Below are 24,911 nucleotides of genomic sequence, written 5' to 3'. Positions count from 1 at the left end.
ATCACTTTAACTCAGGAGGTGGAGGTTGCAGTGAGCTGAGATCCTACTACTGCACTCCGGCCTGGGTAACAGAGCAAGACTCCATCTCAAAAAAAAAAAAAAAAAAAAAAAAAAAATTTGACCTGAATAGGCAATAGAGTTTATCACAAATAGATAGCATAGATAAGTATTATTTTGTGAAAATGTGGTTTCAGTTATATACATGTGTATATATATGTATATGTTCATACATATACATATATATTTGTAGGGGTATTTGTATTAGATCATGATATAACATGTATTTATTGTGAATTACATTCTTAAAATTGTTACTGAGTTTGAACCAGGATAAATTCGTTACATATACAGAAAGTGCCCTATGGTAGTAATAATTATTGCATACTAATTATTTCCACCATTGGAACTATAGAAGAGTTCAATGGTATTTTATGCACTAATTAGCTCCATGTTTTACATTTACTTTACATAGTATTAGCATGGCATGCGTTTGGGTGTCTGATCTATCACACTAAGAATAGATCGTTCCTGACTTGTAAGGAATGCAATGGCAGAATTGCTCCCATATGTGGGAACAGTCACTGTGGCGGCTGCCGATGATGGAAGCCATGAGCCATTATTGTTACCATGAAAATACGCAGGATTTCTACATGACTTCTACTGTTGCCATGTGTGACCAAATAAGGATCTTTTGCTTTACATTGTTTCTACTGAAACAAAGTAAAGAAGTTCAACAGTCCAAGAGTTTTCTTTTCTATTCCAGTTATTATGTTACTTTTTCAGAAAGCTTAGGATCTTGATAATAGTTCATTCCTAAGGCTGAAGGGGTTTCATTATTAACAAGTCAGATAATTTTCATTTCAGCTTTCATAAAAGACTTTTATTTTAATTTTGAGCAAAGGTTGAAGCACTTAATGCTTATTGTAATAATTAGTTTTATATTTTCTATTTTGATTGATTCATTGGTTGATTTTGATTTTAAGGATTTAAATAGCTGAAAGTATGGATGATATTTCTAGGAAATAATTTCCTGGTGTACCATTTATCCTCTAATGGTTAGTCCAGACATTTAATTGTAAATGACTAGTATGCCATTTTGTAAATAGGCCTTGCAGAGAGTTTAACAGGATCAAGCAAATTATTTTTATTTTTACCATACTTACTGGTGTCATAACTGCTTTGATGAGAGCTCCGTAAATGAATGAATGAATGTTATAATTTATTTATATAAATATTGTGACATGTTGCTACTTTTTAGTAAATTTAATTTTTACTCCTTTTTTTTAATGAGAGACTAATTTTTGGCAAGTTTATTTAGGGAAGCTATGAGTCATCTGTCTGAACAGAGATAAGTGAATAGAAATCATCCTGTCTTACAGAACACGTTCAAACAGCACCCAACAAAGAAACGGGCTAGCTCACATCTAAATTTCTAATTCAAAACTGGTCCAGTATAACAGAGGTTAAAAAAACAAAGATTCCAGTTTCTTTCCAGTTTCTTTTTCCTTATTAAGGTCTTAGTAAAAGCCAGTGAGGAACACCTTTTTTTTTTTTAAGACGGAGTCTCGCTCTGTCACCCAGGCTGGAGTGCAGTGGCACGATCTCGGCTCACTGCAACCTCCACTTCCCGGGTTCGAGGAATTCTCTTGTCTCAGCCTCAGGAGTAGCTGGAATTACAGGCATGCACCATCACACCCGGCTAATTTTTGTATCTTTAGTAGAGACAGGGTTTTGCCATGTTGGTCAGGCTGGTCTCAAACTCCCAACCTCAGGTGATCCGCCCGCCTGAGGGACACTTTTTAACCAACTTAGTATGTTATGGTTTTCTTCATATCTCTTAAGTGCCTTCCAAAATACTGGACCCCAGCACTTGCTTGCCACGTAGCTCAGCTGATCTGTTGATAGACCCCCACAGACGGAGAGTGAATGTCTGCTGGCATTCAGGGATGTCCTAGCTTTTTCTAACCAAAGCTACAGACTCTCAGTAGCTGGAAAGCAGGGACGGTATCTGCCTTGTTCACTGTGATTTCTCTATTTTTAGACTCATAGAAAGTGCATAATAAATCATTGTTGAATATATGAAAACACCAAAGAAAGAAGGAAGAACAGCAGGAGAAAGTATACATAGCTTGAAACAAAGTGGGAGAGATTTATAATCTGCTAAGAGTTTGATATCACCCTCAGATAAGGGTGTGTTATCCACTCTTAACTAATACATTTGAGGGTCTCTTGTCAACCCAACAGTGTTCCTGGGGTGAGATCTGGTTTCATAGGATGAAGAGCTTACTGGAGACAGAGCACATACCTATACGCACACACATATACACATGTGCTACACGCACACTCTGATCAAGTTGTATTGCAGAAGCAGTTTGTGCTATACTATTAAAGAATAAGGCTGCATGTAAAATGGGGCTAATCGTGTAATTTGGATAATTAGCATAAAGAGTTTAGGAAGAGAAAGGTTAATTTTTTTTTTATTTGAGAGAGAGCCTTGCTCTGCCACCCAGGCTGGAGTGCAATGGTGCGATCTCAGCTCACTGCAACCTCTGCCTCCCGGGTTCAAGCAATTCTCCTGCCTCAGCCTCCCAAGTAGCTGGGATTATAGGCACCTGCCACCACGCCTGGCTAATTTTTTGTATTTTTAGTAGAGATGGGGTTTTGCCATGTTGGCCAGGCTGGTCTCAAACTCCTGACCTCAGGTGATTCACCCACCTTAGCTTCCCAAAGTGCTGGGATTACAGGCATGAGCCACTGCACCTGGACAAGAAAGGTTAATCTGAGAAGCAGTTTCCCAGAGGAAAGGGATGGGACTTGGATAACGAGGGATCACAGATGGGGCCTGAGCCAAGGTCAGAGTGATCATAGCCAGTGGGCTCAACCAAAGGGGAGAATAGTATTGGGTTTGGTGGACAGTAAGGTGGGACAGGTGGGGTGGGGATTGAACTTCAGAGGGTGGTTTAGGAAATAGATAATCCTAGAAGTTTAGATTTAATGTAATCAGCATAAAGAAGCCATAGTTCTGGAGCAACAAAGTAATTTGATGGGGGCTGTGTTTTGAGATTACTTGGTAATAGCAAGCAGGAGGACAGCTCCCCCCTCAGGACCAGAAAGGGAAGGGAAACAGCCACCTAGGACTGGAATCTCAGCACCACTTTCAGTCTCACTGATGGCCAGCTCTCCTGGGATGCTTTGATGGCACAGAAGCAACTGATAAGGGGAAATGCATTCGGTTTTGATCTTCCCCTTGAGAGGGTCTGGAAATGATCAAAGAGTGACCAAGCCTACCTGATATGGTTAATCTTTGTGTCCCCACCCAAATCTCATCTTAAATTGTAATCCCCATAATCCACATGTGTTGAGGGAAAGACCAGGTAGAAGTAACTGAATCATGGGGGCAGTTTCCCCCATGCTCTTCTCATGATAGTGAGCAGGTTCTCCTGAGATCTGATGGTTTTATAAGGGGCTCTTCTCCACTTCACTCAGCACTTTTCTTCCCTGCTGCCTTGTGAAGAAGGTACCTTGCTTCCTCTTCACCTTCTGCCATGATTGTAAGTTTCCTGAGGCCTCCCCAGACATGCCAAACTGTGAGTCAGTTAAACCACTTTCCTTTATAAATTACCCAGTCTTGAGCAGTTCTTTATAACAGTATGAAAATGGACTAATACAGTACATTAGTACTGCAGAGAGCGGGGTGCTGCTATAAAGATACCCGAAAACGTGGAAGCAACTTTGGAACTAGGTAGCAGGCAGGGGTTGGAACACTTTGGAGGGCTCAGAAGACAGGAGGATGTGGGAAAGTTTGGAACATTTTAGAGACTTATTGAATGGCTTTAATAGAAATGCTAATAGTGATGTGGAAAATAAAGTCCAGGCTGCGATGGTCTCAGATGGAAATAAGGAACTTCTTGGGAACTGGAATAAAGTTGACTCTTGCTATGCTTTGGCAAAGAGGCTGGTGGCATTTTTCCCCTGCCCTAGAGATCTGTGGAACTTTGAACTTGAGAGAGATGATTTAGGGTATCTAGTGGAAGAAATTTCTCAAAAGTAAAGTGTTCAAGAGGTGACTTGGGTGCTCTTAAAAGCATTCAGTTTTATGCATTCACAAAGAGATGATTTGGAATTGGAACTTATGTTTAAAAGAATTGCAGAGCATACAGGTTCAGAAAATTTGCAGCTTGATGATTCAATGGAAAAGAAAAACCTATTTTCTGAGGCGATATTCAAGCTGGCTGCAGAAATTTGCATAAGTAACAAGGAACCAAATGTTCATCACCAAGACAATGGGGAAAATGTCTCCAGGGCATGTCAGGGGTCTTAACAGCAGCTCCTCCAATTACAAGCCCAGAGGCCTAGGAGGAAAAAATGGTTTTGTGGGCTCAGCCCAGGGCCTGGCTGCTTCGTGCAGTCTCAGGACTTTGTGCCCTGCATGCCAGCCATGGTTAAAAGGGACCAATATAGAGCCCAGGCCATTGCTTCAGAGGGTGCAAGCCCAAAGCCTTGTCAGTTTACATGTGGTGTTGGGGCTGCAGGTGCACAGAAGTCAAGAATCAAGGTTTGGGAACCTCTGTCTAGATTTCAGAGGATGTATAGAAATGCCTGGATGTCTAGGCAGAAATTTGCTGCAGGAGTAGAGCCCTCATGGAGTACCTCTGCTAGGGCAGTGCAGAAGAGAAATGTGGGGTCAGAGTCCCCACACAGAATTCCTGCTGGGGCATTGCCTAGTGGAGCTGTGAGAAGAGGGCCACCATCCTCCAGACCCCATAATGGTAGATCCATTGGCAGCTTGCACTGTGCTCCTGGAAAAGCCACAAACACTCAACGCCAGCCTGTGAAAGCAGCTGGGAGCAGGGCTGTACCCTGCAAAGCCACAGGGACAGAGCTGGCCAAAATGACAGGAAACCACCTCTTGCATCAGTGTGACCTGGATGTGAGACATGGAGTCAAAGGAGGTCATTTTGGAACTTTAAGATTTAACTGCCCTGCTGGATGTCCGACTTGCATAGGGCCTGTAGTCCCTTTGTTTTGGCCAATTTCACCCATTTTGAATGGGTGTGTTTACCCAATGCCTGTACCACCATTGTATCTAGGAAGTAACTAACTTGCTTTTGATTTTACAGGCTCATAGATGGAAGGGACTTACCTTGTCTCAGATGAAACTTTGGACTTGGACTTTTGGGTTAATGCTGGAATGAATTAAGACTTTGGGGAACTATTGAGAAGACATGATTGGTTTTGAAATGTGAAAGGGACCTGAGATTTGGGAGGGGCCACGGGCAGATGATATGGTTTGGTTGTCCCACTCAAATCTCATCTTGAATTGTAATTTCCATAATCCTCACATGTCAATGGAGAGACCAGATGGAAGTAATTGAATCATGAGGGCAGTTTCCCCCACGTTGTTCTTGTGATAGTGAAGGAGTTCTCATGAGATCTGATGGTTTCATAAGGGGCTCTTCCCCTCTTCACTTGGCACTTCTCCTTTCTGCTGCCTTGCTTCCTCTTCACCTTTTGCCATGACTGTAAGTTTCCTGAGGCCTCCCCAGTCATGCTAAACTGTGAGTCAGTTAAACCTCTTTGCTTTATAAATTACCCAGTCTCAAGCAGTTCTTTATAGTAGTATGAAAATGGACTAATACACTGCCAAACAGCCACAATGCTACACATGCTCACTTCAACCTCAAGCTTGGTCTACATTTCTCTAACGCCCTCTGGAACAACCAAATCTTTTGTTAATGAGAAGGCAGAGAGTGTGAGTGTCTTTTTCTTGGGAATGGGTCATAGTTGGCTGACATTACAAACCTTAGCCTAGCTTATGTTTTTCATAGGGCACCTCCTTGTGCTTTTTAAAAAATCCCACTAGAGAATTCACAGGCTGAAGAAAAGGTACCCCTTCTTGAGTGTCCTAGGTTTCCCAAGTAGTTCTCCCAGTTCTGTGTTAGCAAGTGGCAGGGTAGGATATGGGATAGGTGGTAGAACAGGAGGAAGAGGGAAAAGCTAGGTCATAATCTCCTTAAGACCAGGGACATTGCCTTCGTCTTTGTATTTCAAGCACCTTGTGCAATACATGTGTTGGATGAATGATGGCTAGGTGAATAAGAAGCATTTTGTTTCCTCATTGTCCTGTTCAGATATGACATGGTATGAACAGCCCAGATATTATTCAGATACTCATCACCCTTTTACCTCCTTATTCCTCCTACCTGTTTAGTGGTGGTGCAACTCGTATAAATATATTCAAAGCACATGGAACATTGACTGAGATGCCCAGCCCAGTGTTCAGTAAAGGAATTGTGGATATTGAAGCTACTAAGTTCTATCTTCCAGACTAAGACAGTCATGGGATTGGTTATTTGGGGAGGTGGAAACTTTATCTGCCTACCTCTGTCTATTTCCTAATTTCATATTATGTAGTCTTAGCTCCTCATTTAAAATCCACAACTTAGGCCAGGCATGGTGGCTCATGCCTGTAATCTCAGCACTTTGGGATGCCAAGGTGAGCAGTTCATTTGAGCTCAGGAATTCAAGACCAGCCTGGGAAACATGGTGAAACCTTGTCTCTACAAAAAATACAAAAAGTAGCCAGGCATGGTGGCATGTGCCTGTGGTCCCAGCCACTTGAGAGGCTAAAGTAGGAGGATCCCTTGAGCCCAGGAGGTTGAGGTTGCAGTGAGCCATGATCACACTGATGCACTCCAGCCTGAGCAACAGAGCAAAACCCTGTCTCAAAAACAAGCATAAAAAACAAAATGTACAACTTATTCTTTCATGGACGTGGGATATGAAATAGTAAATCTTGAGAGTTAATCTTCTCTGTAGTCTTAATTCGTACTGACATATGATCATATGAATATACCCACATCACATGCACATATGGATACTTCTTTCTGCACTTGTGTATAATAGGTCTGTGAACACTTTTGGTCATTTTTGTGAGTGTGTGCTTGTGTCTGTTTTGGCAGTCATGCTATATTTTTATTCTTGACATCCTTAGCTCCTTCAAAAGCTGTGATGTGCCTGGCGCATAGCATGAACCCAATAAATACTGGCTGAATGAGTTAATGGCTGAATGCTATGTTCAGAGAACAGTAATGCCTGCAACTTGGAAACTTTACACAATCCTTGTACTCAAAATTTAAGTGGAGAAACTAAGTCTATATGCATTAAATAAAGTCTGTTACAAAGTAACATAAGAATAAAATAAAATTAATTAAATATACTATGGACGCCAAAATCTGAGATAGGTCTCAGTTAATTTAGAAAGTCTATTTTGCCAAAGTTGAGGACACACATGCATGACACAGCCTCAGGAGGTCCTGAAGACATGTGCCCAAGGTGGTAGGTGCACAGCTTGGTTTTATACAATTTAGGGAGACATGAGACATCAATCAACACGTGTAAGATGTACATTGGTTCAGTCTGGAAAGGTGGAACAACTTGAGGTGTAGGTGGGACAATTTGAAGTGGAGAGGGGACTTCCAAGTGATAAGTCGATAAGAGACAAATTTCAGAGTTGTAAAAACATTGAATGAGTTAGTATATTGAAAAGCACCTACAACAATACCTGGCTCATAGCAAGCACAGAGTGAATGTTAGCTATGATTATGATTATGATTATGATGACTATCATAATCATAAATAAAGGAAAATAAATCTTGGGGCCCCAAAATCACTAAGCTAAAGGGAAAAAGAAACTACAAATTGCTTAGGGTTTGCCCTAAGCAATTTGAGTTGCATTCTTTTGAGTTTCTGATTAGCCTCTCCAAATGAGGCCATCAGATGTGCATTTATCTCAGTGAGCAGAGGAGGTGACTTTGAATAGAATGGGAGGCAGGTTTGCCCTAAGAAATTTCCAGTTTCTTTTCCCTTTAGCTTAGTGATTTTGGGGCCCCAAGATTTATTTTCCTTTTATAATACTAATAATAATTATAGTCATCATAACCATAATCATAGCTAACATTCACACTGTGCTTGCTATGAGCCAGGTATTGTTCTAAGTGCTTTTCAATATATTAACTCATTCAATGTTTTTACAACTCTTTAAGTATCACTATTATTTTCCTCATTTTGCAGTTGAGAAACCTGAGGACTGAGAGGTTAAGTGACTTGTCTGGAGTCACACAGCTAAAAAGAATAAGGTCACATAGTGAGCACAAAATGGTATTGAGGGTTAGCAATGAACATTTTCTGGAGGAGGCAAGTTGAGTCATGTCCTGTCCCATCACTGACAGCCACACCTGTAGCCAGAGGCTGTATGCACAAGTGGCCATTACCCATCTGACCAGCCCTCAGAGGGGGTGGTGAGCTGAGAGAGACAGTCGTGTTGAGAGCCTGCTCACATAGTGAAATGGTCTGGCCTGCATACAGCACTGCAGCCTTCCCAGAGTACATGCTAATTAATTCTAAGACTCCTTTGCATGAAGTTCTCAGTATTGACTAAACTCTTCAAGGGAAAAATCTCCCTATTTCCCAGCAAACTCAGAGTAGAGCTGACCTCCTTCATGACACAGCATACTGACTTCAAGTTTTGAAAGAACCCAATGGGCCGGGCATGGTGGCTCACGCCTGTAATCTCAGCACTTTGGGAGGCCAAGGCAGGTGAATCACGAGGTCAGGAGATTGAGACCATTCTGGCTAACACAGTGAAACCCTGTCTCTACTAAAAATACAAAAAAATTAGCTGGGGGTGGTGACACGTGCCTGTAATCCCAGCTACTCAGGGGGCTGAGGCAGGAGAATCGCTTGAACCCAGGAGGTAGAGGTTGCAGTGAGCTGAGATTGTGCCACTGCACTCCAGCCTGGGTGTCAGAGCGAGACTCAATTAAAAAAAAAAAAAGAAAGAGAGAGAGAGAGAAGGAAGGAAGGAAGGAAAGAAAGGAAAGAAAGAAAGAAAGAAAGAAAGAACCCAATGAATTGGCCTTCAAAAAGTAACTACCTACTGTGGTAGAGAGGAAGAGACACAATGGCAAATATATAGATACATAAATGTACTCTGTCAGCATCAAGTGTCAACTCTGCGCCAGGAACTGTTCTAACCCCTGGGGATTTAGCACTGAACACGGCAGATGAAAATTCCAGTCCTCCTGAAGCTTACATGGGGGAGAGGCAGATAAGAGATACAGTAAGTTAGAAGGTGACAGGTGATGTGGAGGAAAATGAAGCAGGAGAGGGGCTGGAGTTTGTAGGGAGGGAGGCCCCCAGGTGAGTCTGGATGCAGGAAAGCAGTTGTTCTCCCTACTAATTTGACAGCAGAGGGTCTTCTCCTTAGTTTTCTCACTTTCTCACCAAGTGGCCTCTCAGGTTATCCGTCAAAGAGACTTTCAACCTGGGCCAGGGTGAGTGTGGAAGCAGAGTGGAGGGGCGAAGGGAAGATGAAATTCAGGTCCTCTCATCCTATAATCCATGTAGGGATCGAGAGGAATCATTGTGGCAGGGAGGAGAGATGATTTTATGATAATAAGACATAGGCTTCACATTTGAGCGGGGTAGGTATTGATCCAGGGATACAAAGATGGCTAAGTCATGTCCCTTGAGAATTCCCAGTGTAGTGGGGAGCCACTTGTGAAGACATTTGCTTGTTTCATTTTATCCCACAGGAGTTTTTCCACACACTTTTTTAAAGAATGCAGTTTGGTCTTACTCTGTTGCCCAGTCTGGAGCGTATTGGGCCGATTACGGCTCACGGCAACCTTGATTTCCCAGGCTCAGGTGATGCTCCCACCTCAGCCTTCCGAGTAGCTGGGATCACAGCTACCATACCCAGATTTTTTTTTTTTTTCTTGTAGAGACGGGATTTTGCCATGTTGCCCAGTCTGGTCTCGAACTCTTGGACGCAAGCAATCCTCCTGCGTTGGCCTCCCAAAGTGCTGGGATTACAGGCATGAGCCATCGCACCTGGCAGTTTGGTAGCATTTTGACTTAAATTTCTGTCTGTGGACAAACAGCATTTGAAAGGTCTATGAAAATGATAAGATAAAACATGAGAAGAAAACAATTTGTTGATGGTAAAAGCTCAAAAATTTTGCTGGTTAGGTTAAGAACAATAGGGCCAAAACTGTATTTGTTAAGTTTCTTGGAAGAGATTCCTTCCTTTGAGGGAAAAGCCAGTTGATTCTTACATTTTCTTCTCTATGAAATTAGGTTAAGGATAGGCTGAAAGCATAAAATGCAGCTTAGAAGTTGCCCGCTTCCACTTCTTCCTCATCTATACCCATGCAGCTGTGGGACCTCTGCCCTTGGCTAGGAGAGCTTTTGGCACAGTGTCTTGCTGCTGGCGCCCAGACTCAATTTTCCTGCATCCGGCTTACTGTGTTTTCCTCTTCTAGTTCCTAAGTGGCCCTCCAGAACCTTGACTGGGTTTGTCTCTGGTCTACACTGCTCCTATCCTTCTCCTTCCCAATTTACTAGGTGAAAGGCACCAGGTACCCGCTTTGTAATGCACCCCTACTGCATCCCGACAACACCTCTCCACTGTCATGCTTAATTGTCTGCCTTTCATTTGTCGGAGGTCCGATGCTCACTTTTTAAAATGCAGTGAATCATTAACATGCTAATAAGTGATTTAATATCTATTAATGAGGATTCACAATATAAAACTGATTTAATGTCTCAACTCACTGCTTCAGTTTTCTTATAAAAGGAAACAGCTAAGTACTACCTAGGAGAAATGATGCCCACGTGCATCTTGCTCTTTCCTGTAATGTTTCCTGGGGTTCTATCTTTTCTCTTAGCAATGCACTGATACATTTATGGTGAGGCACAAGTAAGAAAGAAGAAAAAAGGAATCACCTTAGAAATCCTTGAGATAACCATATTTGCTTTTGTTTTCAACTCCACACACGGCCTATTCCCTGCCCTGGGTTATTTTCCTCAGAGGAGCTGTGGAGGAGATGACTAGACTTACACATAGATCCACAGCTCCCACAAAGTCTTCACCAGCAAACCCTCAGAATTCCTCACTCTCATTCCTCTAGCACAAGTTGCGCAATAGCCTCATTTTTACATCTTGCCCGTGAAGAAGAGGGAAGAATTACATCTTGACAGTGACAAAAAAGACAGCAGATGCTGACGGGGTTCTTTTGATTAAACAGGAGTTATAGAACTATGTCTAAATAGTTCCGATTTGATTTGAACATTATATTTTATCAGCAAATAACATGTGTTTCATTACAGAAGTAACTAAAACAAAGCATGAAAACATGCGGTTCTACAATGTTGTTTTTTTTTTGTTTTTTGTTTTTTGTTTTTGAGACAGGACTCTCGCTCTGTCACCCAGGCTGGAGTGCAGTGGCGTGATCTTGGCTCACTGTAACCTCTGCCTCCTAGGTTCAAGGAATTCTCTGCTGCAGCCTCCTGAGTAGCTGGGATTACAGGCGCCCACCACCACGCCCAGCTCATTTTTTTGTATTTTTAATAGAGATAGGGTTTCACCATGTTGGCCAGGCTGGTCTCAAACTCCTGACCTCAAGGGATCCTCCCACCTCGGCCTCCCAAAATGCTGGGATTACAGGTGTGAGCCACTGTCCCCAGCCTTGTTCCCCAATATTCTTTCGGCTTGTTTAATTCTGAGAAAGAGAGTCCAAAATAGGGTTCAGGAGCATTCTTTTCCCGAGATATCCCTGGAGTGAAAATGAGTGTTGGATGATCACTATTTTGGGTACTAATTGTTTGACCAGTATTGAACAGCTGAGCTCCGGGGATAGAAAGATATCTAAGGCTTGTCCAGTGAGGATTCCCAAAGCAGTGGGGAAGCAGATACAAAAATCAGTTAAGTTGTGATAGTGTAGTAAGTGTTGCCATGAAGGTATACCCACAGAACAGAGAGGGCCGGGGCTAGGGAAGCTTGAGCTGCATTCAGACTTTCATTAGGCACAGAGGCGAGAGAGCAGCTCATGGCAAGGTCCCAGAAGCTGCCCACTCTTCTGTCTGGAATCTAGTGGGAAAGGGCAAAAGGAAGTCCTGGAGCAGCAGGTTGAGACCAGGCCATTGTGCCAAGGAGCCTGGTCTTGATCCTATAGGTGGAAGGGGGCTGGTAGAGTTTAATCAGCAGCAGAAAAAGAAATGAGAATGGGAACATGAGTTAGGTGACAATTGGATGAAGATGGACCAGACATAGAAAGCCTCATGTCAGGAAACCAGTTCTGCAGTGGTCTCCTGGCAGGAGATGAGGCAGACCTGAACTGAGCCTACCTCAGGTGGTGACCAATCTGCTTTAAATTCAACCCTTCTGCCAGATGGTTTTAAAAATGTATGAGCCCATTACTGAAAAACAGAAAGTCTTCGAAGAGAAAGGCAGACCAGGAAGCACTGAGTGAGAAGTAACCAGTGACAGGAAGGGCGTTTATCAATCCTCTCTCTTTGAACTAAATTCATTACTGAAATCTGAGAAACTTTGGAGCTTCAATGAATTTGAAACTGGCATTTCCCTTTATCTGCATCTAGTCCACTTTTAATTTGTGGTCATCTATTAGCTGATGAAAAAAGAAAAATGTCTTTCAGCAGTTGAAGACAGCTAATGAGAATCAGGCTCTCAGAGTGGGCGGTACTGCTGATGTTTGGTTTATGAATGATACAGGAATCAACTTGTTGAAGCTCTCTACTTGTCAAAGCACCTTTAAATAATCCAAGCCCAGAGCTGTTTCATCTTCAGGCAAGAGAAAGTGAAAATGGCTTCAAAGGTACAGCATCTCAAATAAACACTATAAAATGCATCCACACTTGCCTTTGAAATTGTAGTGGTTCAAGCACACGGAGACAAGCAACAATGTTTGTTTCCTGATACTAATGAGCTTGTCTGTCTTTGTCTATGATGATTGTTCTTAGAGACAAACAAATAAAAATGCGAATTATATCTGACTGTTCTAAGAAGAAAAGATTGCCAGACTATTGTATTTTTTGGCAGTTATATGCTTCAAAAAACTGATTGTTTTCTCAATTCCTAGGAAGCGGGCAGGGAAATCACATTCCTGTGGACCAGTGCTCCTTAGCGGATGAGTTTTGTGGCATGGTGGTGACTTAGTTAGCAAGAAGCCCTGCCTGTTTTCTGGAGAGTACTATACTTGTCAAACCAGCTCCTAGGACAGTACAGGGTTGTGACTGGTGTTTTGGGGTTCTCTTTGCGCATAAGCCCTTTCCTTTTAATACAAACAGCAAGATCATCCTGTTCAGCAGTTGACAGATGACTGTGTGCACCAAAAGGCAACAACGATGAGGCAACTGAAGCATTTGTAACTCAATGTCTCACTGAATTCCAGCTTTCTTTTCTCAAGGTGGTGAAACAGGAAGCAACACCCCATCAGGAAGAACCTGAGGGTGCCATCCAGTAGCTTCGCCTCACGTCACTGACTGCCCTCAGTCAGAAATCTTGACTCGCAACTTTGGAGGGTGGGTCTCTGAAGGAATTTCAGGGCTTACGCAGAGATGAGGTGTGCTGCTCTTTGAGGAGAACGAAGCTGGTTGGAACGTTGGAAGCTGCTCTCTGACTACACTTCACAAGCAAGGGGCACCTTTTGTGGACTGACATTTCAGAAAGGTAGGCGCCATCTCATTGATGTGGTTAGTATTTAAGGACTTTCAAAACCAAGGTGGCTGTGATTCCGTGTGTGAGCTTGTGTGTGTATGCGTGCCTGGGTGCGTGACAGAGAGAGGGAGAGGAGACAGAGATTGGGGGAGAGGCGGCCAAATGAAGAAACGTTCATTTTTGGTCTGATGTTTGGGAGAAATACGGAAAAGACAGACTTGGGGCCCTTTACTTTGTAGAGTTTTGCTTGGAAGTGTTTAGTAGTAGAGGATAAATGTGGAGTCCAAACTTCCACTCCTGACCTGCATTGCTCTCAGGGGAGTTTAAATTGATTCATTGAGGGTTAGGAAGAAAGTTTTGGGCAGTGAAATCACACACGGCTGAATGCTCTGCATAGCTTGGTTTATTAGGAAAGCCCTGACTCCAGGTGGAATGAAAGGGGTCAGCACAGATCTTTGCCAGGTGGCAAAGGCCATTTCAGATCATCTCAGAGTGCCTTAAGCTGAGAACAAGGTGGGACTTGCTCACCCCACAGTGGCAAGCCTTCCTAAGCTGCTTCTGTCTTGAGAGATGTAGTGCTCCATGTCATGCCAGGAGAAATTAGCTGTTCAGTTCTAAGGCTGCCAGTCTCATGCAGAAAAATGAAACAAAATCAAATTACCTTTTCTGATCCAAGCAAATGTTTAGCAAGAATGTTCTGTTAAGCATTTTTATTTTTTTGAAATGTTTACACAAAGCAAGGGAAATAAAGCTTTAGGGCTGACCAGATAATGAATTTTAATTTATTCATTAACCCACAATGTTCAAGTGCCTTCTCTACCATAAGTGTTTGACTTTAAACTTCACATTTTCATTGCCTTCCCCCCTACAAGCCTTTTGTTTTTCTTAAAAGGGGTTTCCATTTATAATTTCATCAGTAGAATTTCTGGATAAAGAAACAAGTTCTTTAAAGAGAAAATATGTATATGTTCAAAAAGGTAATAATTATGTGGCCCTCTCATTAACAGTATTTCTGCCTTTTTCTAAAATATCAATCAAATTGATTTACATAAGTTTGAAGATCATCCTGGGCTAATAATAATCTATATTTACTAAGTCCTTGCTGTGTGTACATGCATTTTCCCATTTAGGGCTCATGATATGCCACTTTCAGATGAGGAATTGAGGCTTAGTGAGATTTACAGTGGTACAGTAGGGATGTGAGAAAGCCACAACTTTATTGCCTTTCTGCATAGTAAGATATATGATTTCAGCTCATTCTGTATTCCCATTCTATTCCATTAACCCCCCACAGGGTCCCTGTTGTGTGGAGGGATTCCTGAAGCCATAATAATATTCAAATACTCGAACTTGGTATCTTATAACAAAAGGCCAAAATCAATCAATCAATTGCCTGCTTCTGCTGTTGGGGGAAGGCTTGGTGTGGTAGACAGAACATTGACTAGAAAGACAGATCAAAGTTCGAATTCCTGCATCCTGCTTACTAACTGTGACCCTGGCAAGTCACTGAAATTCCTTTTTTATTTTTTTGAGATGGAGTCTCGCTCTGTCACTGAGGCTGGAGTGCAGTGGCATGATCTTAGCTCTCTGAAACCTCTGCCTCCTGGATTCAAGCGATTCTCGTGCCTCAGCCTCCCAAGTAGCTGGGAGTATAGGCATGTGACACCACACCTAGCTAATTTTTTTGTAGTTTTAGTAGAGATGGGGGTTTCGCCATGTTGGTCAGTCTAGTCTCGAACTCCTGGCCTCAAGTGATCTGCCCACCTCAGCCTCCCAAAGTGCTAGGATTCCAGGCATGACCCACCACACCTGGCCTCAGTGCAATTCTTCAAATCTCAGTTTCCTTATTTGTAAGATAATTATTATAACATCCATCAAACTAGGTTGTTTATTAGAAGACATAAAAAGGCAGGGTATGTCAAATGCCTTCCATAGGACCTGACAGAGGGTAGGCCCTTGGTAAACAGTATTCATTTCTCCATTTTGCAGTGATTTCTTCATGCTCTTGACATGTTGGATCCTGTTCTAGGATTGGGGGTATCACCAGTGAACAAAGTAGACAAGTCCCTGCCCTCAGGGAGTTGCCTTTCCACTGGTACTTGTTCCTTATATCCTAGTGTACTTTCTTGGGAAATCACTTTGTGATTATCTTTCCTTGTGGAAATGATCCAGCTTTCAAACAGCCTTTTAAAGTAATGAATGTCCTATGCCAAAAGTCCCCCAAAGCACAGTAAAATCAAGCAAAAAGCAAGAACGTCAGATACTTCTTTTTCAAAAGTCAGTTTGTTGTGGTAGGCCAGGAAAGTTATGTTTTTACACACACACACACACACACACACACACACACACACACACACAGTTTATGTAGGTTTTCCCTGGCCTCCACACCACAGCAGAAGCACTGCCAGCAGCTGGCGGAGGCTCATGGGAGGAGGGTGCTGGGCTGGCTCCAAGGGAGCTCCCTCCGCTCACAGAGCACGGAGTGTATCGTGGCAACTGTTCATTTATCTTGGGCCCCAAGCCATCCACACAAGAAGCTTGGACTTTCCAAGCCCTCCCCAACACGAATTTAGGGATGCGATGCAAAGATTGACCTGCAGATGTACACCTTTATAAGGATGGATTTGGGACAAAAGCGATTGACTTATGTTTTGGCAAAAAGCCTGCAGTCAAGTTCATCAGGTACGCCAGCTGGCATCAAGAATGGTGTTTTGGCAAATCTGTCTCGATGTTTGAATCCGGAGAAACTGCAGATCATAGCAGAGAGATAGCAGAGAGGAACACAGGGAAGCTCTCTCTGGAATCAGATGCAGGTAGATTCTTCTTTCTCCTGGAAACACCTCAACACACAATACAACGATCTAATTGATCTTATATAGCCCAAGTTTGTGGTTTTATTTACTGGGTGGACCCAGGATGATTGAAGAAATCCTTGTGCCAAAGCTAGACAGACCAGACAGTTGGCAGTATGAAAGAAGGCATTCTAAAGTAGCGGGACTTACTTTCCTAAGTCCTGTGCAACAATCAAGCCCATCATTTTACAGCCATACTGTATGTGCTGCCTTAAGATTTGTCCTTGTAGCTGGAATTTACAATGATGAAAACATAAATGAAGCTAAAAGTCTAATTAAAATAAATAAATTAGGGCTTATGTATAAAAACCCCAACTGGCAAGTGAACGGAGAGATTAAGAATCTTTGACCTTGTAACAAAACTGTAACAGCCACAATTCTCCGTAGGGCTTTCTGTTGATGGTGGACAGATGTTCAATTGTAAATGGGCTTCAGTTAGATCACTTCCAAAGGTTGTTATTATCATAATTTCGAGGCTGAGAAGTTCCATTAATAAATAGAAAATAGCTCTGATGAGAAGGAGATTTGGCTTGGATGTCCATGAAACAAATTTTACCTTTTCCAAATATGAGAATTTTAAATTTCTTCGTCTGTGAGTATCTTCCTGCTACTCAAATATAAAATTAAAGTGTTCTGGTTATTTATTTTTTTGGCCTACCTGGCCACTGGAAAATCTGTGGAGACGATTTGTGCTGGTGGTGGATTATATGTTTCAATCTAATGGAAAGTTTCCTTTTTATTGTTTTCTGAGTTAAATCTTTAGGAAATACCAGGAAACTAAGATTTTTAACCAAAATTCCCAAATCTGTCTGCTCAGGATTGGTAAACACACACTCACATTCATACACACACGTGTGTATGTGCATAATATGAAAATACAACCAAAAGATGCATACATTTCTCATTAATGGAAAAAGTGTAAAATTCACAGGTAAGGCATATATTTAGGTTATTTGAAGAAGTAAAATATTACATTAAGGAGCTTGAAACCATTTTTACTTACTATATTCAGGTTCTAAGATGAAGTACTTAGTGAAGAAAAATCATATGTGGTAATCCATTTAATTCTCTGCTGGGATAAGGCCTATTTGTTTTATTTTGATTTCTTTGCCAGACATATTTTACTGGATAGTCAATAAATACTTGTTGATTAGATTGACCCTGACACAGGCTGAACAATAAACTAATCATTTCAAAATTCAAGCAAAAAATTCTGAAAATATTTTCTTCAATAATGAAGATTACTTGACATCATTTAATAACTAACTTGGCTTTAATTTCTTCCCCTCAAAGTTTTTTTTTCTTGTTTGAAATATGATTAAAAACTTTAAAAACATACAATATGCTGATACTGAACAAATGTCAAATTCTGCAGATTAGCAATTTTCATTTGTAGTGTTCACATCAGAGGATCATTACTATATTCCACTTTGGGTCAAAGTTACAGGGTTTCATAATGAGCTATTCCTATCCCATTAGCTGTAACTTGCTTTACCTGGCTTGATTCCAACAGAGATCCACTTTATGTGGAATTCTGGACTATAACTAATTGTGTAAGAGTAAAACTTCAGAGCTTTTCTAGATGATGACTATAAAATCGTATGCAACTTGAATTTTCCTAAGTGATTGTTGTGTAGATTACACTATTGCAGTGATTTTCAAATGTTTTTAACCATTACTGTTAGTAAGAAATACTTTTCAGATCTCAATTTAGGACATATACACACACACAATTCCGAAATAATAGTTTCATAAAACAATACTTATAGGTATTGATGTTTTCTATTTCATTTCATTACACTCTACAACATTTCTGGTCATAACCGACTAATTTTGTGACCTACTGGTAGTGGTTCTCAATACTGTCTGAAAATTAAAATCAACTAGGGAACAATAGACCAATGGAATGGACTAAGATGCTAGAAAAAAACCTCCACAAATTTGGACCTTTGATTTACGACAACATTAGCACTACAGGAAAGGACAGCCATTTGAATGTCCATGTACAAATAAGTGAGTCTTGATTCTCATCTTAAAATTAATACAGCTCTAAGTATTAATCTAGATGTGACAGGTAAAACAATATAGCTTCTAGATCTTCACTGTCCAATATGGCAGCTGCTAGCCACATGTGGCTATTGAGTACCTGAAATACTAGAAAATTTAAAATTACATATGTTACTCCCATTTTTTTCCTACTGAACAGCATTGTTCTAGATGACAAAACAGAATATATGTATGACCTTGGGTAGACAGTGATTTCTTTTTTTTTTTTTTTTTTTTTTGAGATGGAGTCTTGCTCTGTCGCCCAGGCTGGAGTTCAGTGGCACAATCTCCACTCACTGCAAGCTCCGCCTCCTAGGTTCACGCGATTCTCCTGCCTCAGCCTCCCGAGGAGCTGGGACTACAGGCGCCCGCCACCACGCCCGGCTAATTTTTTGTATTTTTAGTAGAGACGAGGTTTCACCGTGTTAGCCAGGATGGTCTCAATCCCCTGACCTTGTGATCTGCTCACCTCGGCCTCCCAAAGTGCTGGGATTACAGAGCCACTACACTTGGCGATTTCTTAAACAAGATACAATAAGTACTAACATGATGAAAAAGATCTACAAATTGGTTATGTTCAAAATAAGAACTTCTGTTTCTCAAAGCACACCACTACAAGAGTAAAAGAGAAACTGCAGGAGAGGAGACATTTGCCATTCAAATAACATGTAAGGAGTCATGCATATAACATGACTTGTTATGCCTGTAACAAACAAGGAGTCCAAAACAGAAACAAGGCAATTTTGAAAGATAGACCACCACAACAGAAAAATGGGCAAGAGGTTTGAACAGGTACTTCACAGAAAAACATATTCAGACAGCCAAGAAACATGAAACATACTCAACCTTGTTAGCTTTCTGGGGAATGCAGATTAAAACTGCAATGAAGTACCACTACACACCCACCAGAAAGGTGAAAATTTAAAAGACAGACAATAGAAATTTTGGCAAGGATATTAAACCACTGGAACTCTCATACGTCACTGGGAGGAGTGTAAATAGTCACAACAGCTTTGAAAAACTGTTCAGCAATATCTGTTAAACTGAATATACATATGCCTTACGACCTGGCATTTCCAGTCCCAGGTATATGTTCTACAGAAATGCATTCACGTATTTACCTAAAGCATGTTCAAGAATGTTCAAGAATATTCATAAATGGCACCTTTAAGTGTTATAATCCCAAAGTCAAAACAACCCATATTTCCATCAACAACAGAATGGGAAAACAGATCGTGATATAGTGATATAGTCATGGGATGGAATATTAAAAGTCAATGAAAATGAGTTCGCTACTGTTACATGCAACAACACAGATGTGTCTCAGTCCTAAAAGTTGAGTGAAAGAATCCAGATGCCAAGGAATGTGCTCAAAACAATTGTATTTACATAAAGTTCAAGAACAGGCAACATGAATCCATGGTGGTGACAGGGAGAGGCATGAGGAAGAGTCTTGGGGTGCTGGTCATATTCTTCTGTGCTTTGTTTCTTTACCATCTGTATGTTATACTTCAATAATTATATTACAGTAACAATACAGCAGTGACAATACTGATACCAGGACTGCACCTTCAGAGATCTTGGTTTAGTTGATCTGGTTAGGTAGAAAGCATGGTCTAAACATCTCTCCCAAGGAATTCACATGGAGAACCAGGGTTGCGAACCGGTGCACTAATGGTTCACAACTGGTCCTTTGAAAACCCATGTGCTATGACAAACTGCAATTGTTACACCAGGCTGTGCTAGGCCCTTATTGTCTCTGCTCAAGTTACACTGACTTGAAGACATACTTCATATCGAGAAATGTTAGCAACATAAGGAGTCCCAAAGTTAACTGCCCTAGAACGCCGGTCAGGTGCCTTACACTGACTTGAAGACATACTTCATGTCGAGAAATGTTAGCAGCGTAAGGAGTCCCAAAGTTAACTGCCCTAGAAAGCCGGTCAGGTGCCTGAAAACAGTTGGCCAGGCTAGTAAGCATGTGTTCCATTCACGGCCTGTGGTTCCAGTGATTCTTGCCAGTCTTCTGAGTTTCTGAGTGAAGCTGCAAATCTGGATTTCTATGTGCAAATTCCTGAATTTTCAATGTTGGCTCAAATTGTTTCAAAGCCCCATGCACCAGTCCATACTGATTGGTAGGCCCAACTTTGCCAGCACCAAGCTCTCCCATTGGTTTGAAACTCTGACTTAAGTTTTAGACCTATTATAGAAGGACGCTTATGGGCACAGTTGTATAATATATTAATTGTGTTTCTCTTTTTCTGCTTCTTCAGGGATGTTGTGAAACAAAAGCTGACATTTATACATATATACATATATACAGTATTTGAGTTCCTCAGTAGAAAGCTATCATATATACTCAGGTAATTATCTTTATTTTATTTTATTTTACCTCTATTGTGTTTTCTTAACTATAATCTTGGGAAATTAACATCTGTGACTCAGAAGTTGATTATCTGGCATTGTTTCGCATATTCTGGGGACAAGTGGAGTTTGGGCAAAGCCAGTACCATGCTGTTCTCTATGAAATACTATAGATTTGTATTCTTTCCTTTTGAAAGGGGAGATGCAGGAGAAAGCTTCATGAGATAGCAGCAGGTAGCAAAGAGCCATCATTGGGTGGCATTTGCTGTCTGTGGTCTGGTCTTCCCACCCCCATAACACCTGCTGTTCTGATGGGAAGGAAGGAAGAGCTGGCTGTGCTGGACAGGCCTCTAGCTTCCAGCATCTTACCTGTAAGGAGGAACTTTCAAAACCACATTCCCTCAAAATCATAAAATATGACCCCAAATGATAAAAAATGATCATTTGTATGAGGAAGAGTCATTCATGAAGCATGTTCACAAATATTGACTTGATGAAGGGCAAAGTCAGGTAACGTGGAGGGGAGGAGTTGCACTTTTACCGTTAATGCCTAAATTTGAGTCTGGCTCTGTATCACCTTGAGCAGTTGCTTTATCTCTCTAAACTTCATTGTTCACCTGCAAATTGGAAGCATGAATAATTATTATTGTTGTAAGGATTCAATGAGTGTGGGTGCAACATTGTAAGCTGTGGTATATACAGTTGTTCGTTATAATTTTAATCATCTCATTTACTTTTTGTAATGGTCTGTGAAAAGCTGGTGTTATTATTCCCAGTTTTGAGCTGCAAGAACCAGATATTCATGCTGCTGGATGCCTGAACCCAGGTCTGTGCTCTCCCTGCACCAGCCGTGCCCCCTTCTAGTGGGACAGTGGAGGGCTCAGGCAGAAGGGGCTCCCATCCAAGGCAACGCTTTGCCTTGGGCCTATCATTTTCTACACCTTACCAAAAGTTTTGCTAAACAGCACAGGCAGTTCATCACACATGTATTTTCCCAGCCTGCTTTTTAGTGAAGGTGACAGTGGTGAAGAGGTGGCCTACTGGGAGGAAGAGAAGGAGGAAGCGTTGTAAGCTGCAGAGTGAAGAAATACTTCCTGCTCACAAAGAAAGTGCTCGCTGTGAGAAGGAGCAGTTCAGCGGGGCCTTCAGGAGTCACATGAGGACTTCTGTCTTGGTCATGCTATCAGCCCCTCTGGTGGCTACACAGCCCGAACAGATCTTTGGCTTCCAGAATTCACAGGACTTCTGGAGGTTCCGACCTATCCCAAGGCCCTGTGGACAGGCCTACCCCTAACATTTGTAGGACACAGGGCAAGAATACAAATGCAGGCACCAGCCCTCAGCTGGGCCCGGTGTTTCCTCCCAGCCTCACTTATGTCCTGCTCTGCTAGGAACCTGACGTGCATGTGTGTGGCCACTGCATGCTATGTCCCCTGCCTTCCCCTCCCCAAGTCTTCTTTGGGCCTTCTCCAGGCCTAGCATTTTACTGTGCTGTCACTTTTAAGAGGACAGACCTAGAAAGGGGCCCATGCAGGTCCTGGAAGTGGGCTCAGAGCTGCTCAGGCAGGGAATTCTAGGATCCTTGATCACCTAGCAAGTCTGGAAAGGGGGCATGGATGTGGGTGTGCATGTCTCCTTGAACCTATGGACTCCTCACCCAAGGGAGAAGTGAGGCTAGAGGAGGGCCAAAGGGGGGTCTTTTAAATTAAAGCCAGATGTAAGGGTGGGGCTGCTCCTGAGGATCAAGCGCAGTGTCCTGGTACACAGTTGGCACTTAATCATACCTTTGACTGATGTGTGACAGAGTGACAAAGGCTGAGCAATTTCAGAATTACTGTGGAATATCTAAGTATTGCTCTTCTTCCACCTCCATGCTCCATAAACATGGCAAAGGTTGGAGTGGCTCAGATTTCATAAGATGGCAGATGAGTGACATTCCCAACCTTGTGTACTAGCAGGAAGAGCAGTTTACTGAGAAACAGCTTCACCGGGCAGGGAAGAGAAACAATCCAAAGCTCTCCCTCTCCCCAAACAAGAGGACATCACTGAGGCTCAGATGGGTGTCTCTTGGTATATTTTTAGAATCCATGTAGGTTTAGTGTCTTTCATATGTATATTCCAGGGAGTAGTTGGTATATTTGAAGCTGAATATCATATGACCCTTCCGTTCACTTTTTTCCAGAGCATTTCTTTCCTTTAGAGCAACCTAAAGACATCTGTATTTAAATTTCATGAACATGAACAGCATCGAGGAATTCTGAATCCCCTCACATAGCACCCGGAGCTGCCGCTGGAAGGTGGGATGGGAGGGAAGGGGTCAGAGTGGTCAGTTCAACTCCAAGTCCACTTCCTTCACTGTCTCATCTCCAGGGTTCTCCTCCACAAAATGTGCACTTGTGATTCACAGTAGCACTTTGGCCAAGTATATTTTTTGGCAGATTTTTTTTTTTTTTTTTTTTTGAGATGGAGTCTCTCTCTGTCGCCCAGGCTGGAGTACAGTGACGAGATCTCGGCTCACTGCAACCTCCGCCTCCCGGATTCAAGCGATTCTCCTGCCTCAGCATCCTGAGTAGCTGGGATCACAGATGCGCACCACCACGCCCGGCTAATTTTGTATTTTTAGTAGAGATGGTTTCACCATGTTAGTCAGGCTGGTATTGTACTCCTGACCTGGTGATCCGCCTGCCTCGGCCTCCCAAAGTGCTGGGATTACAGGCATGAGCCACCGCGCCCAGCCAGGCGGAATTTTTTAAAATAAAATATCCAATAAGTCTTACAGAAAGCATTTTAAAAAGAAGGCTTAGGAACCCATTGACCCCAAATGAAGATCAATAGAGCAGAATCAGAAGATCACATTGGCACATGTTTGATCCCCCAGGGAAAAGGAGCTGATAATGTCCTGGTGTGGTGTCGAGCTAGGAAATCCTGTGTATGTTAGTACAGTATCATCTCACATTCATACCAGCTGATTTTCACTAATAGGCAGAGAGATGATGTGAAAATTGTGTAAATGCATATTGACAGAAATTTAAGGATACTCCTTTGAAAGAATGTATATTTGAAAAGTCTGGAAATTTTTATTTTTAAATAATATGTTACATTTTCAAACAATATGCCCAAGACTGTTTCTGCCAGACATCTTTGCAAGTGAAGTATCTCTAAATCCAAAGTCATAGATTTAATCATTAATCAAAAAAATTGAATAAATGAAATTTATTCTCTAATGTTCCAGGCACTGCAGATATCCTGTATGAGCCATGCTCTCTCTCTCTCTCTCTGTCCTTCTCTCTCTCTGTGTCCCTGTCTCTCTCTGTCACTCTGTGTGTGTCTCTCTCTGTCTCTTTCTCTTTGTCCCTCTCTCTGTCTCTCAGTCATTCTGTGTTTGTCTTTGTCTATCTCTCTGTCTCTGTCACCCCTATCTATTTAAAATCAGGGTGTTATACATTTTTTTCTTTAAGAGGATTCTTGCATTAGACATGGCTAGACAGAAAAGACTAGACTTTTTCCAGTATGAGGTCTTATGATTTATTTTCTCTTGGTGAGTAGTTAGCAAGGGCTGGTGATCACTGACAGAGGGAGCAGCTGCCCTGGCCAGAGAGGTGAATGACCCATCCCCATTTGCTCAAGGTAGAAAACAGTAACTATTCCAACGGGTGCCTAATCCCCCAGCTCAATGACATTGGCCCTTGGCCAGAGATATTGCTCTAACTTTTCTTGTGATTTCGGAGTCTGAGAAGAAAGTAGTCGAGACTATATTTGGGGATGTTTTTCTGCACTCCTTCACCATTTCCCTGCCTCTCCTGTAAGCGCTCACACCCACTGCACCCCACCCTCCTCCAAGAACTACTAGGATCTTTGCCATCTTGTTCTTTTCCGAGGGGTGCTTTATCTTGCGGGGGCTGTAGGCTGTACAACAGGAAACTCTGCCTGCAAACATTACATAACAAAAACATATTTTAAAATATTAACATTTGGAGCTTGCTTCATCAGTGTACCTTAGTAACCCCAAATCCTTTCCTAAAAGTGACCCAGCTTCCTCTTTATCTGTGGGCAAGAGACACATGTTCCAAATTCCTTCTTGATCAAGGTCCTACTCTTTTTAATAAAATGATTCCTTTGGTGGCACTGCC

The 24,911-nt window shown here is 42.0% G+C and overlaps 1 protein-coding gene across 2 annotated transcripts in view; it reads left to right on the top strand.

The window, feature by feature from the left end:
- The window catches only part of CERS3 (ceramide synthase 3), a 143,273-nt gene that overhangs the window by 2,124 nt on the left and 116,238 nt on the right, over positions 1 to 24,911 (top strand). For both annotated transcript variants that reach the window (XM_054450793.2, XM_054450794.2), the window contains exons 2-3: positions 13,269 to 13,531; positions 20,691 to 20,780. The gene's annotated coding sequence lies outside the window, so the exon portion shown is untranslated. The remainder of the gene's footprint in view (positions 1 to 13,268; positions 13,532 to 20,690; positions 20,781 to 24,911) is intronic.

The sequence above is a fragment of the Pongo pygmaeus genome, chromosome 16 (assembly GCF_028885625.2).
Source record: "Pongo pygmaeus isolate AG05252 chromosome 16, NHGRI_mPonPyg2-v2.0_pri, whole genome shotgun sequence".
NCBI classification, from domain to species: Eukaryota; Metazoa; Chordata; class Mammalia; order Primates; family Hominidae; genus Pongo; species Pongo pygmaeus.
The sequence above is the reverse complement of the archived record's forward strand: the minus strand, read 5'-3'. Positions and strand labels throughout refer to the sequence as shown.